The sequence below is a fragment of the Dasypus novemcinctus genome, chromosome 3 (assembly GCF_030445035.2).
Source record: "Dasypus novemcinctus isolate mDasNov1 chromosome 3, mDasNov1.1.hap2, whole genome shotgun sequence".
NCBI classification, from domain to species: Eukaryota; Metazoa; Chordata; class Mammalia; order Cingulata; family Dasypodidae; genus Dasypus; species Dasypus novemcinctus.
In genome coordinates this window covers 80536598-80554207 of record NC_080675.1, presented here as the reverse complement: position 1 = coordinate 80554207, position 17610 = coordinate 80536598, and the positions used below count along the sequence as shown (strand labels likewise).

At 44.4% G+C, this 17610-nt stretch overlaps 2 long non-coding RNA genes and 1 other non-coding gene across 3 annotated transcripts; 2 read left to right on the top strand and 1 right to left on the bottom strand.

Moving 5' to 3' along the window:
• Positions 1-1755: 1755 nt before the first annotated feature.
• LOC139438678 (uncharacterized) lies at positions 1756-7590 on the top strand. Its single transcript, XR_011648380.1, has 2 exons — positions 1756-1884; positions 5798-7590. It is a non-coding gene; the product is annotated as an uncharacterized lncRNA (long non-coding RNA).
• Positions 7591-9184: 1594 nt separating this feature from the next.
• Positions 9185-11956, bottom strand: LOC139438676 (uncharacterized). Its single transcript, XR_011648378.1, has 3 exons — positions 11871-11956; positions 10151-10464; positions 9185-9501 (listed from the first exon to the last, which is right to left on the bottom strand). It is a non-coding gene; the product is annotated as an uncharacterized lncRNA (long non-coding RNA).
• A 3881-nt stretch (positions 11957-15837) lies between these two features.
• On the top strand, positions 15838-16001 carry LOC131278125 (U1 spliceosomal RNA). The gene has a single exon (XR_009185376.1). It is a non-coding gene; the product is annotated as a U1 spliceosomal RNA (small nuclear RNA).
• The last annotated feature ends 1609 nt before the right edge of the window (positions 16002-17610 follow it).

The window sequence follows — 17610 nt, the reverse complement described above, 5'->3', positions numbered from 1 at the left end:
AGCATAGAACTCTCTCAGGTCTTCTGGGTATATAACCAACAGCGGTATTACAAGGTCACATAGCAAATCTATAAACTTCTTTAGGAACTGTCCAACAGTCTCCATAGTGGCTGCACCATTCTGCATTCCCACCAACAGTGAACAAGTGTTCCTATCTCTCCACATCCTCTCCAACATTTGTAGTTCTCAAAACAGCAACCATTTAATTTGATCACAAATCTGCAATTTTGCCAGGATGACTGCTCCCTGATATCTGGGGCTACTACTAGGAACTGAAACAGCAGGGTACTAGCTAAGCATCTCTCTTTCCATGCATCTTTCTCCATGAAGCCTTGGGCTTCCGCACAACATGGCAGCTTCAGAGTAGTCAGACTTTTTCTTGGCAGCTCAAGTCTCCAAAACAGGCTTTTTAGAGATCCAGGTGGAAAGTGCAAGGCTTCCTCTAACCTAGCCTCAGAAGTCATTTCTGCCAAGTTTTATTGGTCAAACTAGTCACTAAGGCCAGCCCAGATTCAAAAGGGGGGGAATCTTCTCAATGGAAGAAGTAACAAAGAATTTATGGCCATTTTTATTCTACTGGGTACCCCCATTAAACTGTAAACTCCAGGAGGGCAGAGGTCTCATCTGTTGTCTTTACTGTTATATTACTCCTATCCGCATTTGGCACACTCCGATGTGTATGTGCCCTAGGCCTGGGCAATCAAAGCCATAATGATTACTTTAGAGATAACCCAATGTGAGCCACACTGGGCCATCCTTGGCTTTTGCCTTGGCTCTTAGGAGAGCACTGCCTTTTATTGGGGGATAACAAAGTATGGACACAAGTCAAGTGCTATTGGTGGCCATCTCTGCAACAGTGGAAGACAGCATGTCTGAAAATGCAGCCAGCACAGAGGAAGGCAGAGCAAGAGATGGGGAGAGACTTATGATGATGTAATTTGAGCACCAGATCAGCCAACCCTAAAAATTCTTGAATGCGAGTCAAGTTTCTTTCTTTGATTAGCTCATTTGAATTGGGTTACTGTCACTTTTAACTCAAACTTGGATAAAATAGAGGTGGTTCTTCATAGAGGTGGGAGTCCAGAAGTCTGGGTATTCAAATTTATGAGACAATTGGGAAAAGTGTGCTTAATGTATCAAAGTTCCCAGTTTAACCAGCTAAAAAATTGTGGATGATTCACCACTTAAATAAACTATTTTTAAAAAGGATTGAGCAGACTAAATAAATTTTTTTTAGAAAATTAATATAAAACAAACATAGCACAGTATATTTATAAATTTTCAAATGTTTCCTGCATTACATTCTTTTTTTTAAAAGATTTTATTTATTTATATATTTATTTCTCCCCACCCCACCACCCAGTTGCTTGCACTAGCTGTGTGCTGTGTCTTTAGGAGGCACTCAGAACTGAACCAGGGACCTCCCATTTGGTAAGTGGGCGCTCAACTGCTTAAACCTCACCCACTTCCCTTTATATATATATGTATATATTTTTTAATCCAATTCAATCCCTATCAAAATCCCAGCAGGTTTTATTATTTATTTTTAGGAGATACCAGAGAGTGAACCCAGGACCAAGTACATGGCAAGTAGGCGCTCAACCACTTGCCCTACATCCACTCCCCTGCACTATATTCTTGACCTAGGCATGGTACATAGTGGACCTTGATCCCGAATGGATCTACTCCCGCTGCCCCAGTCTCCACGAGGGGTCAGGCAACCGGCTGGGAGAAACACCCGCGCGATCCCGGCGTCATGGGAGGGGCGAGGCGTATGTAGATGACAATGGCGCGCTGAGGCAGCTGGTCCTGCTCAACCTGGGTTCCCACGTCTTGTGGGCAATATCCAAGTGTTCCCGATGTGGCGTTTTTTTTACCTCGGAGGTGGGAGAAAGAGGGATTCGGGCAGATGAGGGTGTGGAGGGCGCGGGGGCGAAGTGACCGTCTGTGTGAACTTGACGACAGCGAGGGCAGGGAGGGAGGCGGAAGATGTCAGCTTACACTCACCTAGCAGCGGGAAACTCGAGGCTCCAGAGTAAGATTCATTATTGTTGGCGGGTGTTCTGTCTCCGGCCTTTTCCCCAAAAACTGTGAGCGCGACTGCTTAGCTTGCGGCAGTAGGGACTTTCTGTTCGCGCTTTCTTTTGTATCTTTTTCGTTCTGGTTTAAAACCGTGGAATGTACGCTTTTCTGTCACATAGTTACGAATGTGCAATTCCTCTGCTTTAATTAACTTTTCTTGGTAAGTTTTAAAATTGGTTTATCTTAGTAACTTGGGTGCGGTGCTCTGACTTTACCAAACGAGTACTCTGGGCATTAAAGAACATGATATTATCTAAATTATAACTCAGTTGCTCTGTGTCAAGGACGGTGAAGGGTCTTAGAACAATCCCCGGCCCACCACTGTAGTAATCTAGATACCTATTAGTTACTTTTACTTTGGCAAGCTTTCTAGTAAAATGTGATTCTTAAAGTAATTGAAATAACCACTGCTGTGACTAGATAGGGCAGATAGCAGGTCGTCTATGAGAATAGCAATGTTTGCTAGAATACCTCTGTTCATTTGGTTCGGTCCCAATATCGGTTTTTTAGTTTCAAGATCCAGTCCTCCTAAAAGTGCTGGCTACACTTAGAAAGCAAGAATCCAGCCAGGTTTTTCCTTCACTTTGATAACTATATGGGTGATCATCAGCACTTGAAAGAGTCCTTCTTGGGGTGACAGCCCATCTTTCTCGAGAACACTTTTTTGCCCCAATCAATTCTATTGCATCGTCTTCATAAACCTTACAATCCATTGAATGCTAATGGATTAAACTCCCCGATCAGAAGACACAGACTGGTGAATGGATAAGAAAATATGAGCCATCTATATGCTGTCTATAACAGACTCACCATAGCAGTTTGAAATTATTTATAAATTCCAAAGAAGATACTATGTTTGTAAACTGATCTGTTCCTCTGGACATGATACCCTTTGAATGTATTAAATTCAAAGGTTTTCTATTAAATCAAGATTAGGGATTTGATTCACCACTTACGTAGGGCGTGACTCAGGGTTGAGTCCCCACTCTCTTGGTGGGCTGATAGAAACAGACACAAGAGTTCCACAGACATGGGAAAGAGAACTTTGCCAATTTTGATCCTGGAGCCCTGAGGAAGGGTCAGGTATTTGCCTGATAGTTTGCAGCTGAAGAGAACAGAGCCTTAAATGTAAGAAGAAAGGAGAGACCAGGCAAAAGTCACTCGCCATTTTGCTTCAACACACAGTCAAGAAGAAGAAAGCACTAAAATCAATGACCTGACTACACAGCTGGAGGACCTGGAAAAAGAGCAGGAAACTATTCCCAAAGCAAGCAGAAGGTACAAAATAACAAAGATCAGGGCAGATATAAATGAAACTGAGAACAAAAAGACAATAGAGAAGTAAGACTGAAAGTTGGTTCTTCGAGGATATCAACAAAATCGACAAACCCTTGGCTAGACTAACAAGGATAAAAAGAAGATACAAATAAATAAAATCAGAAATGAAAGCCAGGGACATTACTACCAACCCCACAGAAATAAAAGCGCTCCTAAGAGGGAACAACTGTACACCAACAAACTAGACAAGGCAGATAAACTGGACAAATTCCCAGGAACACATGAACAATGTATACTGTCCCTGGGGGGAAATGAAGACTTCAACAGACGTTATTATATTTGCTTTATTCTTCCCTTCCACTCTCCCTCTCCCTCTCCCTCTCTACACGCACACACGTACACACACACAACTATTTTTTCTTTGAGCCATTTAAGTTGCAGGCATTGATACCCCTTCACCCATAAACACTTCAGTATGAATTTCTTAAAACCAAGTAATTATCGTACAATTACAATAACCAGGAAATTAATATTGATACACTCCTATTATCTAATCCCCAAACTTTATTCATATTCTACCAGTTGTCCCAATAGTGTTCTTGGATGGTGCTGCAGGGACAGTTGCTGGACATTGTATGTCCTCCCATGGCCCACTGGATAGAACGTGGGAGAGTGTGGGCTATGGTGTGGACCACCGGCCATAGGGTGCAGCGATGCCCAGAGATGTACTCACCAGATGCAGTGGATGTGTCATGATGATGGGGGAGAGTGTTACTGTGGGGGGAGTGGTGGGGTGGGGGCAGTGGGGGTGAATGGGGACCTCATATTTTTTTAATGTAATATATTTTTAAAAATGAATAAATAAAATAAAATTTTTAAAAATAGTAAATGTGTTGTTTTCAGTCCACATATCTTTTTTTTTTTGTAAGATTTTATTTATTTGTTTCTCCCCACCCCCTCGCTGTTTGCACTTGCTGTGTGTGTTTGTCTTCCTTGTTTCTTTAGGAGGCACCAGGAACAGAACCCGGGACCTCCGGGAATCCAACCACGGAGCTCCCATGTAGTAGGGGGGGAGCGCAGTCGCTCTAGCCACATCCACTTCCCCACGTATCTTTTTGTTTATTATTTGTTACTCTTTTTTAGTTATTTAATGTGTTTTTCTTTTAATCCACATATTTTTTTAGACTTCTTTAATCTGAAAGGTTCCTGAGCTTTGTATTTCATAACATTGTCATTTTTGAAGAGTACAGTTCTCTTGATAGGATGACCCTTAATTTGGGTGTGTCTCATGTTCCCTATTGATTGGATGTAGGTCATGTACCTTTGGCAGGAACACCACAGAAGTGATGCTGAGATCATCTCAGTGCACCCTATGAGGAGGCACATGTCATCCATTAGTTTGCCTTACAGGCAGTGTTGACGAATGATTTGGTTAAGTGATGACTTCCAGGTGTCTCAGTGGAAAGTTACCATTTTACACTTTGAAATTAAGACATATTCTGTGGGGAAACAATGTCAATATCTATTATCTAACCAGCACTGTCTAGTGGAATTCTGTGCAATGACAGAACCGTTCCATAATCAGCACTATCTAGTACAGTAGTCCCTAGCCACGTGTGGCTGTTGAGCACTGGAAACATGGGTAGTGCAACTGGGAAACTGAGTTTTAAACTTTAATTTTAATTAACAAAAATTTAAATAGTTCACCTGGCTAATGGTTACAGTACTGGACCGTGCAGCCCCACATTGGTTTTTAGCATCCATTGATGATTCTTACCAGAGTCGAATACTATTATCTGTTAATTGTTAGTCAACCATTATGGTTGTCAAGTGGTGGTTTTCTAATTCCATTGTCCTTTTCACATTTTTACTTGACTTTCTCCTCTAAGGAAGAGCTTTCCCTTGACCCCATTTATAAATTAATGTAACCTCAATATATTTAAATTTGTCTTTACACATCTCTACATTTATATGTGAATTTTCGTGTACTTTACAAATGAATCTTATAGAATGCCTTTCTATGTAATCTTACTATTTCCATAAAGCCTGATAGAAATCTGTGCTCATCCATATTTTAATGGCTGAAGCAGCGATTACAGCCTATTTTACAATCAGAAAATGTTCTCTAGTTTAACTTGGACACAAAGGGCATCGTTTATCCCTCACAAAAGAGGCTGAATAATCCAAAACCTTGATATTGGTCTAGAAAGAAATTTATCTACTGTAGAATCTGATATTGTGCGTGAAACAAATTGTGTAATTTCATGTCTTTAAACCTTTATGTGTACACGTGTATATACTGAATGGCTGTTTCCAAAATTCTTATTTTCTAACAAACTTAAAGCTTTGTGATTTCTAATGCTCTATGTTTTACAAAAAGACTCTTCCAAACTACTTGAATTACATAAATTAATAATAATGTTCCCTTCCTTTCTAGGGTAACCTTCAGTTACTGCAGAACTGCCTGGCAGTGTGAAATGGAGACACATAAGCCACACTCCACCTTCCTGTTTAAAAGGGCAGCTTCCTTCAAATTTTATTTTTGTTTTCTTAACGATGTTAGGCAATTATGCTCACTGGAAACAAAAAAGAGACAGCGGACCAATGCATATGCTCTCCTTTTCTCCGATAAACGGTGGAGCGGTGCCGTCCACAGGTGGTTCCAGTCTGTGTGGTGTAGCAGTGCACTCCTGCACCCACGTGCTCCCCGGGACAGCTGCCGATTGATCGGCGCACACTCTTCCCATTCAAAAGCCCAAAGTTCAGTAATTTTTTTTTAAAGTAGCCTCTGTACCTGTGTTTATTTTTTTTTCCTGTGTTTATTTTATAAATACTGGTTCTTCATGGCTGCCATTCTCATTTCCCTTTAAGTAATTTCTGAAGTTGAACCCTTTGAAAGTACATCGTTCAGGAGGGATGAAAATTGCCATTACCTTTTCTTTTTCTTAAATTTTGCTATTAAAAAACAAACAAACATTGTATGCCATCTTAGTTCAGTCATGTATTCTGGTAAAGAATCCTAAGGAGACATTTTTAATTAATGAACATTTTTTAGAAGTTTTGGGACAGACTTTATGTAATCCTTATAAGTATGATTTTGAAGAGAAGCAAATGCATTAATATGATTGCCTTAAACTTGTAGACTAAACCAATTACTGTATAATAAAGTGGTAACAGTGATAGCTTTTAACTCTGTGGTCATTGTATCACTCTGAAATTTGGAGTAGCTATCATAAATCTACTCCTGTATTATGCTTTACGGTGCAAGTCTTAGTTTTCCTTTGTTCTTATTTCTTTTAAAATGGCATAGTGAACCAAGTTCAAAAGAATGCACTGCTCCTCTGTGTGCTTTTGGCCCTTCATAGAAGGTGGACTTGGGCAGAGGTGAGAGACGGCTGTTTGTGAAATTCAGGAGTGGAGAGTAGAACCTACTATAACTTCCTCAATTCTATCCCTTGTTCAGCTGATGAACTGTGCGACATAAGTCATCGAGCCGTTTGGTAATCATGCCAGTGTTTTATCATTTGGTATCATGCCAGTGCACACATTGGTATGTGTAGGGAAAGAGGCCTGCTAGAGGGCACAGCACTTGTCTGTGGAAAACAAAACTATTAGAATATCGAGATGAAAAGGTTGCCATGTAAAGAGGATACCAGTTGTCAGTAGTTAACGTTACAAATATCACTGGCCTTTCTCATGTGAATGGACGTTGTGATGTCATCCCTAGTTTAAAGTTCGTGTGAGTGGCTGGATTTTCCCACGGTCTTTTTCTCACTTTTCTCCCATTAGGAAACCACGGGCTATAGGGTTGTAGCCCTCAGGTGGTTCCTAGTTTGTTTACATTTTCCCAAGCCCGTTCCTGAGGAATGCCTAGCCTGGGTCTCATCACCCGTCAAGATGATTCCAGCCTTTCTCGGCAGCACGTTCTCACATCACATCAATGATGAGCTGGTTAATGTTTTGTCTCTTTAACTGACTTGTTCTCCGATGTCATTTAACTGTTGATTTTTCTGTTGTTGGCGGAGAGATCTTTGTGTTCTGTCCTCCGTGTAACCTTCACTAGTAAAAATATGCCTGTGGGATGCCTGCCAGCGGTGAACTCGCCCCATAGCCTTGGGCAGGTTCGAGCAGGTTCCTTTGACTTCCGCAGTTTCTCTTATATAAAGGACATATTGACCTACCTCACAGGGGTGTTGTGAGGATTAATAAACGTTGGTACAGTGCTTTCAAGACGTCAAGTTATATAAATGCTAACAAACAGCAAGTACAGGGAAGCGGATGTGGCTCAAGTGATAGAGCTTCCGCCTACCACATGGGAGGGCCTGCATTGGGTCCCTCGGGCCTCCTGGTGAAAAAGAAGAGAAAGCCCGCCCACGCGGCGAGCCAGTGCCCGCACGAGTGCCCATACAAGTCACGCATCAAGATGATGACGCATCAAAAGAGAAACAAGGGGAGAGTCAAGGGGAAGCGCAGCAGGAAACCAGGAACTGAGGTGGCGCAAATGACAGGGAACCTCTCTCTCCATCAGAGGTCTCCTGGATCTGAATCCTGGTGAATCCTACAGGAAAGAAAATGAGAAGAGAAGACAACACAGACAGCAAAAACAGCAGGGCGGAGGAAGGGGGGGGGAATAATTTTTTTTTATTATTATAAAAAAGAAATAGCAAGAATAGGGCAAAGAGTTACTCAGAGTTTTTGCATATCCATTGGCTAATCTCTACCAAGGTGGTCTTTTTTGGGAAAGGGGTAGACAACGGGACGATGGCATTGTATGTCCCTTTGTCTTCCCTGGTTTACATTTTACTTGTTAGGGAGATGGGATAGACTGGAAGCTGTCATTTACTTCTTAGGGCTTTTGGGGAGGGCAGGGTGCTTAATGTATGAACATCGTTAGTTCATTGTTTTTCCCAAGAGCCTTCTCACTAACAAAACCTACAAATGAGATTTAAAAAAAAAACAAAAACGCCACCAAGGACATACTAAGAAAAGGTTCTACTTTCTGCGCCTGGAACAACAGACACTGTTATTCCGTAGCTCATGCTAGTCCCTGATGAGAATGGCCGGCTTTGTTATTTACTGCTGTTAAACGGAGGTATTCATTAAACATTAGACCGTCTTGTGCCGGGTGAAGCCCTAAGACAGCTAACGGCAAAATCAAACCCTTGCACAGACAATTACTCTACGAACCAAGTACTGCTAGGTGGTCCTCTAGGAGCCCAGAAGCAGAGAGCTTGCTTTGTGGAAGTTGTAGTGCTTCTTTCAGATGATGTTTTATGCCCTGAGGTCAGGAGGAAGAGTGTTCCAGGCAACAGCCATGGTCCTGGGAGCTCAAGGTGATGGGTTTATGCAGTGAGGATGGAGAACGGCTGCAGGTGAAGTTGCAGAATTTGAGTGGGTCAGCCTGGTAGGTGAGTGAGCCTCAAAGGCTAGGTGAGATAGAGGTACCTGGTTTGGAGAAGCTTATGCAATATTCTTAATGTTTTTGTGGTAAAACTATAGAAGTCAAGCTCAAACTGATCTTTTTGAGGTGGTGCGGTATACAAAAAACAGAACAATGACAAAGATTGGAGATTGGACATGAAGGGTTTAAAAGAAACTGCTGTGGGGGAAGAGGGAGCCATCTGAGGCCTCAAGGAGGGAGTAAGCTCCTACTTGAATCATATGGCAGTTTCTGAGCAAAGAATGATTGGAACACGCCCACCTCCCCTCTCACTTTGTCTTTTTCTGTTGAAATGACAGGCACTATAAAAATAGGGGGAGGCCTGCCTGTCTATGTGAGGTGGGATGCAACGTTGGCTAGACAGGGCTTGTTTTTCTCACATACTCAGAAATGTCAGAGGTAGCACTTTGGGGCTGGTCCAACGTTTCACCAGCGCCAGCGTTCACCAGTAGGCCCTCCTCTGCTCTACCACAACCTGTGCGCATTCTCCCTGGCACCACTGTTACCTCCGGGTACCGGTTCAACTGCTGAATCTCCCTCCAGGCCTCAGGTGTGACTTCCAGGTAGAAGAAACAGGTAGGGTGAAAGACTTCTAAAAGGTGCTTGGCCTTTTTTTTTGTCAAGGGTCGCCCTGCCCAGGGACTTCCAACAACGTCTCCTCTCACTGGTCAGAAACGTGTTCGTTGCGTGGTCATCTAAGGCTGCGCAGGAAATGGAATGTTATTTGCTGAGCATGTCAGATAAAATCAGGATCTGTTAGTAAGAAAGAAGTGATCACTGGCCACTGTGGGTAGGGAATGAATAGTCATTCCCTACATCAGCATAGGGTGACAGTCCCTGCTCCGGCAGAAACTGGAAGATGAACCTGGACCTGCGGGAGGGCCAAGCTGACCTGAGCGTCTACAGAAGCAATTAAGTTTCACACCAGAAGGGGAGTGAGCTGACCAAAAGCCAGCTTAAAGACAACGGCTGAAGAAATTGAGATTAGACTATTATAAATTTAAAAATTACAGGGACAGATGCTGGACATTATATACCCTGCCATAACCCACCGAATGTACGGGGGAAAGTGTAACATAACATAAACTATAATCCATGCGGTACAGTAGTGGGCCAAAACGTATTCACCTAATGCACTGAATATGCCACAATGATGAAAGAGGTTGTCCATGTGGGGGGGACCTCATATTTTTTAATGTAACATTTTTTGTGATCTAAGTATCTTTTTTAAAAAAAGACAATTTAATAAGAAAGAGCAAAGATTATTTCAAATTCAAAACATAAAGACATGAAAGATGAAAGAAAAGAAAGGGAGGGGAGGAGAGGGAAGGGAGGGGAGGGGGGACCAACCGGAGCTCAGACTTAACACTCCTTAAGGAGGTTCCTCAACCGGTGGGGGATCCCGTCTTCTCCCGCCCCGCATGCAGGGCCGGGTCACGTCGTCGCGCCAAACTGCCGGCTGAGAATGAAGGCCCGGGCAGCCCGCCAGCTTCCGGGTGGGAGAAAGCAGGCGCGCGCGTGACGTCACGGAGGGGGCGGGGCGTCTGTTGCTCCCTTTCGGGTCTCGTGCTGCTGGGCAATATCCAAGCGTTCCCCAAGGGGGCTTTTCTGGCTTCGGAGGTGTGAGAAAAGGGCGTCCGGAGGGGCGGGAGCGAAGGGACCGTCTGTGAAGAGGGTGAGGAGGGCAAGGGTATGGAGGGAGGCAGTTAGGCCCGTTTGTAGTTACGGGACGGACCCCGTACCACCACCGCGAAGGTTTGGCCCCGAGGCTGAGGCTTGTTTCTGGGACGCCGGATGTGCCGACTCCTGCGAACACAGCATAGGCCGGTGTGTCCGTCTCTCCCGGCTCTTGCTCAGTCTCCGGCGTTTAGTCTCCCAGCTACGAGTCACCGCTTAATGAAGTTGGCTCTCAACGCCACCTTGTCCGGGGAGCTGAAAGTTCGGGCTGTGATCCTTGAGGCCGGACATTTCGACCTTACCTAGCACTTGGCGGCTTGTAGAGGAATGCAGAGATTGCTGAGCCTCTTGTTGGCGATCTTAACTAGATCGGAATCTGCATTTTATTAGCAGAAGCCCCAGTTGGCTAAATTCGAGAAGCACTGATCTGACCTACGACATACTTTCGTTTCCTGTGCAGCCTCTCAATCTATCTTTATTTCTTTTACTGGAAGAAAGCTTTCAGATATACTTTATTCATTATTTCAAGTGAAAAAATTAGAGTAACGTGCTTTTCTATTCACGGCAAGAGTAATTCAGCATAAGACAATTGAGGTCACCTCAACACTACCACAACCCCCCTGCCCTGGGTATGGAAAAAATAAGTAAGATTGGATTTACTTATTTCTCCTTTTTCTGCTTCTCTTACATTATATAAGTTCTCACCCAAACTGCACTACTCTCCCTATGAATTCTGTGCAACAGATGTATACTTATCATTTCTACCAGGCCAGTTCCCAGTCTCAACAAGCTTACAGGTGGTAGAGAGCACAAATATGTGAATTGATAAAATCTGACAGTGCGAGAGAATTCTAGCACCTAAAATGTGTAAATATAGCACAGAGGAATTAGTGATTAAAAGTATAGAATAAGAAAAAGAAAGAAAAAACAAAACAAAACATAGAGCAGAGTAGAGGCCTGTGCTTGGTTTTGAACAACGAACAGGATTTTTCCTGCAACTCGAAGGAAAGGGCATTCCTAGGTATAGGAAAGGAAGCATGTACAGAGAAGAGACAGGGCAGCATAGAGGAAGATGAGACTTGGAGACAAGCAAGAGTCAGATGACAAAGGACTTTGTATGCCACACTAAGAATACTACTGGTCGTGGTGATTCAGTGAGGAGCATCAGTCACCAGAGGGATCAGAGGGAAGTGAAGGGGATGAAATGTGCTAAGGATGAAGGCCAATGACCATTAAAAAAACCTCAACTCTTCAGATGGAAGTGCATGTTTAAAAACAGAAGAAGCGGAGATGGAGAAAGACATGTGTCTTAGTTTGCCACACAGCTGCCATTGCAAAGTACCAGAAATGGATTGGCTTTGATACTGGGGAATTGACTTGGGTAAAAACTTACAGTTCTGAGGCCATGAAATGTCCAAATCAAGGCACCATCAGAGATCCTTTCTCCCCGAAGTCAGTTACTGTTAATCCTGGCATCATTCCACATGGTATGATGTGGCATACCTGCCACATGGCAGGCGTGCTCTGCTGACGTCACTGCCTTCTCCTCCAGGATTGACTATCTCCTGGAGCTCAGCTGTGAGTAACCAGGCATAGGGCTTCTCTCTTTCCAGGCCTCTTCTCTCACTCTCTTGGGGCTTCTCTGCCTTTCCTGCAGCTGTAGGCAAACCTGGAGTCCTCTATCTCACGTAGCAGGGTCAAAATGGCAGAGCTCCCTTTTCCTGTGTGTCCATCTCTCTGTGCGTCTCCATTTTTGTCAGAGCCAGCAAGAGTGTGGAAACCCAAGATGACTCACACCTCACTGACGTAGTCCAGTCAAAAGCTTTAAATTGATCTTACCAAGTGATCTAATCAAAGGGACCCTCAAACCAAATTTAACACGATCAAAGTGTACTCCGCACAGAGGAAGAGATTAAGAACATAATCTTTTGGGGAGCCATAAAAGAACTTCAGACTGCCGCAACAGAAAAGCTTTTCCTTTAAGAAGAACAAAACTTGATTTATTATTTTTTTAAAGCCCTAATTTTAATTTGATCAAGTGAAACCTCTGAACTTAATACAATCAAAGAGAAACAATGCCCAGAGGAACAGACCAGTTTACAAACATAATCCAGTGTCTATTTTTGGAATTCATAAACAATACCAAACTGCTGCAGAGGCCAGCTGGGCAGGAATACCAGACTGCAAAGCATCAAAAGACTTGCCTGGAGTTCACGTACAACCAGTAAGGGATCGAGAAGGGCCCAGATACTGCTTTCCTATTTTAGTCCTTTTACCACTTACTGCTTTGATGCATGATCAGGGTAGGTCTGTAGGCAGCACCTTCGGGTAGCCACTTCTTCTAAAGCCAGAAAAGGGAGACCCAGCAAAATAAGTTCCCTCATCTGATGTTGTACAGACAGCAGAAAAGCTGGGTAGCCTCGTCTCTCGGGTTCCTCAGTAGGGCAGGGCCAAGGATTCGCCCATCGTGGACACAGTTACGGGGCATGTAAAGTTTTATTGAAAGTATCTAGTCCCAGGAAGTAGTTGGTGTGTTACCTACCGTTATGAGGCATAATATTAGCGTTCTCTAGGGAAAGAGAACCAATAGGAGATACCAGGAAATAGTATGAGATTTTATAAAAATTCTCTCACATGACCGTGGGCATGCACAAGTCCAAATTCCGCAGGGCAGGCTGCAAACCAGGGGCTCCGATGAAGGTCCTTGATGAGTTCCCAGAGACGCTGGCTTTCCGAAGTGGAGCTAGGGATTCTTTCAAACCTTGATTCAAATCATTTGATGTGTGGGCATGAAAAAATGTGTAGGCCACAGGGATCTCCAGTTTTCTGATTTATGGTCATACAGCCTTATTTAACGATGTCAAAATCCAGTTGATGATATTAGTGATCTCATCACATATAAGTGCATACAAGTGTTCCTACAGACAATCCTTTGGACTTCCCAAATAAACATGGATTGAGTTATGGCTACAATAGAAAAGGCACATGGAACTGAAATACTACAGCACACAAATGAAAATGACCCTAGAATACTAAAAAAAAAAAAAAAATTTTAAATTAAAACCATTACTATTAAAGACTACCTTTTTTTATTCTGTCCATATCAAACCCTTGGTAGTGTTTCTCTCTTTGAACTTGGTGACTCCATCTATCATGAGCTGTGCATCAGTGACTACCTACAGAAAAATATAAATGCTCATACTTTCCCTTGCACCAGGACACACATAAAACCAATGCAAACGCATATTCTATCCTGCATTTGGCAGGTTACATTATTCTTAGAGGTTAATTCCATCTGTCAAATGGAAACTTAAGACGAAAAGAATAAAAAGTAGTTTTCCAGACACCAGGAGCCCACGACAGTAAGTTCTGAGTCAAAACTAGAGTGTGGAAGAGCAAACACTATTTTCAAGAGAGAGTACCACGGTAAATACAAGGGTGAAAACCAATGTTTGAAGAACGCCGACATTTCAGTTTTCTTTAAAAGCTAATGTCCAGTTTTCTTCCCAGATGTGGGGTTGACAGGGAGGGAGAGAGAGGCGCCCTCTACCTTTCTATCCCGCGAGGAATCTAGAATGTGCCATCTCATTCCCATTTTTTCCCCCTTGCAACGCGTAGAAGGTACTTCCGTTCTACATGGGTGGGAGCTCCAGGCCCTGCTGCTGGTCACTCTTCCCAGCAGCGGGAGGGCAGGGAGTGCAGGGCAGACCTAACCTTCCTCCCACACCTTTCACGGCCGTCGGATTTCTGTTACGGAAAGCGTCCAACCCCGGCTACCAGAGATCCTGAGGCTTGTGGAACCGGGTCACCCTTGTCTCCACTCGGCTACTGCAGGCCATTCCTGCTTCAGCTAGGTCGGCGGCGTCGCAAGGTCCGGAGCGCAGAAAGCTCCTTCAGACACCAGCCGCCACGGTGAAAACGCCCAGCCGGTGCCGCCGCTGCAGCCTCGCGTTAGAGGCGAACTCCAACCTCCATCTGAAACCCCCTGGGGGGATCAAGGGAAAGAGGGCTTTGTCTGTGAAGGTAAGCGAAGGGGGAAAATACCCCTAAAACCACAGCCTGTCGTCCGCTCTGGCCGTCCCGAAGGCCGCAGAGGCGCCGCCCTGCGGACGGCGTCCAGGAAAAAGGCTCGCGCGGTCCTCTTAAGAAATAACGGCGGCTGGGGAGGAGGTCTTCCAGGTCGCGTGGACGGCCGGGGCCACCCTCTCACGACTGACCCCTCTCACTGGATGGGCCGGAACCGTAAGCAACCGTCGTCCGCAGGTCTGTCGCTTTCCCCGAAGCCAGCGGCGACTCTCAGTCGATCCTTAGATACACGCTACCTGGGAGCCGCGTGTAGCTCGGTGGTGTGGGAGCGCCCGCCTCTCCAGGCCCGATAGAGCGGGTCCCATCCCCGGTACCTCAAAAATAAATGAATACATAAATTATACATGCTCCAAATAACGGTCATATTAACTAGAGGTCAGAGCGCGGATGCGGGTGTCTCCTCAAAGGGCGCGCTACCGAATCATTCTTGCCTACTTAATTTCCTCCGTCGAAGCACCCTGCTGGTTCCGACTTGTGTTCCTTGATCAGGCGCTTCCGCCTTACCTCCAGCACTGGGAGCTTGTTAGGAATGGAGATTCTTAGGCTCCCAGCACCGTAAGTTTTACTGAATCTGAGTCTGCCTTTTAACAAGACCCCCAATTGACTGGTTTGAGAAGCACTGAGCTAACATAACACATCTTTTCCAGTTTCCTGTGCAGACAGACGATCTAACTTTAAAACTCGCGCTTCACAGCTGCTTTTAGGGCAGGGGAAGCAGAGAGAGACTGAGAGGTGAAGAATTTTGTTTGTTGATCTGTTTTTTGTTTATTATTATTATTGAAATAAAATGCTCTAATCCGATTGAAGTGATGAACGCAGGACTATGTGATTATACGAAAGACCGCTGATTGCACAGTATGGATGGGCTGTATGCTTTATTAATATGTATCAATAAAATTGATTTGTTTAAAACACCCACAAACTCACGCTACTAAGGAACGTTCATTTTAATTAGAAAAGTCAGAGCCGGTCTCCCGGGCCTGAGCAAAGAAAGGTCCCGCGTCGCGGTGAGAGCAAAGGAACCGCTGGGGACGTCACGACAAGGGCGTGTCCATGAAAATGAGCAGCGGGCGCAGAGGCTGCTGGTCCCGCTCAGGTCGGGCACCCACGTCTCGCGGCAACACCGCCGTGTTCCAGAAGGGGAGTTTCTGACTCCTGGCGTGGAGAAAATGGGGGGTTGGAAAGTGGGAGAGCGAAGGGCGAGCGGGTGAAGCGACCGTGTGTGAAGAGTGTGAGGAGCGGCAGGGCAGGGAGGGAGGCGGGCGCGGCAGCTCATACTTACCTGGCAGGGGAGATACCATGATCACGAAGGTGGTTTTCCCAGGGCGAGGCTTATCCATTGCACTCCGGATGTGCTGACCCCTGCGATTTCCCCAAATGCGGGAAACTCGACTGCATAATTTGTGGTAGTGGGGGACTGCGTTCGCGCTCTCCCCTGATTTCGGTGGTTCAAAGAATAGGTGCGTTTGTCTTTGCTTTTTCTTCTTTAATCTTACTTCCACGTTGCGAGCAGCTTAGGCGAGTTTCGAAGCGCCCTGCCTTGCTTTGCGTGTACCCTGAGTAAGGGGGCAGCTTTCAGGCAACGCTTTCCCGAAGGTTAGGCCCGGATGCTCTTCTCGGCGTTTGTTACCTAGGAACAAGTGGTCCTTACTCTCTAGTTCTCTCCCGATAAGGGCGTTGTAAAAAGCGGCCCTTTACCTCAGAACCCTCTGTCGGTTCTGTTTGTGTCAAGGACCGCCAGCGTTCTGGGGACAACCTCCACCCCATCCCACCTCGCCACGTAGGATGTCATTTGCCATTACAGTTTTTGCAGTCTGGGGCTATCGATCCCAAACCCTTGTCCATATTAGGGGGGGTGAGAGTATATTTCGCTAGTTGGATCATTCCTAATTCTCTTGCAGAACAGCGGGTTCCTTTTTTTCTATAAAGATCCTTCCAATTCAGCCGATTAAAATATTTTGGGGTCAAATATAGGCCTTGAGTATCCAGATACCTATTAGTTACTTTTTCTTTGGCATGTCTTCTAATAAAATGTGATTCTTGAAGGAATTGCAATAACTACTGCTGTGAATAGGGCAGCCAGTCAGTCTATGAGAACAGTAATGTGTGCTAGACTCCCAATACCGGATTTTTAGCTTCGAGATCCAGTCTTCCTGAGGTGGTGAAAGAGGACTCCAACTGGTTTTCCTTTCGCTTTGGTAACTATACGGGTGATCATCACCACTTGAAAGGGTCCCTCCTGATGGGGATTAACAGCCCATCTTTCTCTGGAACACTTTCTCTTTTTTTTCAAATCAATTTTCTTGAAACGTATTCATGAACTTTACAAACCATCCAAAGTGTACCATCAGTGGCATTTGGCATAATCACAGAGTTGTGCGTTCCATTCATCACTTCGTTCAGTATCAGTATGAGAGCATTTTCATTACTCCAAAAATTCTACTACAAAAAAAAAGAAAAACGAACAAAACTCTACCCCTTAGCACTCAGTCACTTCTCCATCTCTCTATCCTTCCCCTGCCACACATAACTGGTAAGCTATTTCTTTCTAATTTATTGTAGTTATATTTTGTATAGATGGAGTCAAACAACACGTAGCACCTTTGGTTTCTCTTCACTTAGCATACTTCCTTTTTTTTTTTTTAACCATTGATGGAGGATTATTAATATATTACTATACACTACTGTCCATACTTTGCTTTGGCTGTGTTTTTGCCCAAATGTCATTCTGATATTGACATTTTATAACATTAACATACATGTGTTCTGTTTCAGAGAGAAGCATTCTTATATACGCATCATTAACCATACTCATTTTTCGCATGGGGGTTCGCTATGCTATACAGTTCCCCATGTTTCATTTTTTAGCTTTTCTCTGGAACACTTCTGTGTGACTTCAAAGTGGCAGACATCTGGTGGGCCCTCCCAAGTCCTTCTGACTTCATGTCATAACATTTCAAAGAAAGAGTACTGAACATGACTGTGAGAGGATTCTGCTAAATAGGGCACAAGTCAAGGTCTCACATCCTAATTCAGAGACCTACCAA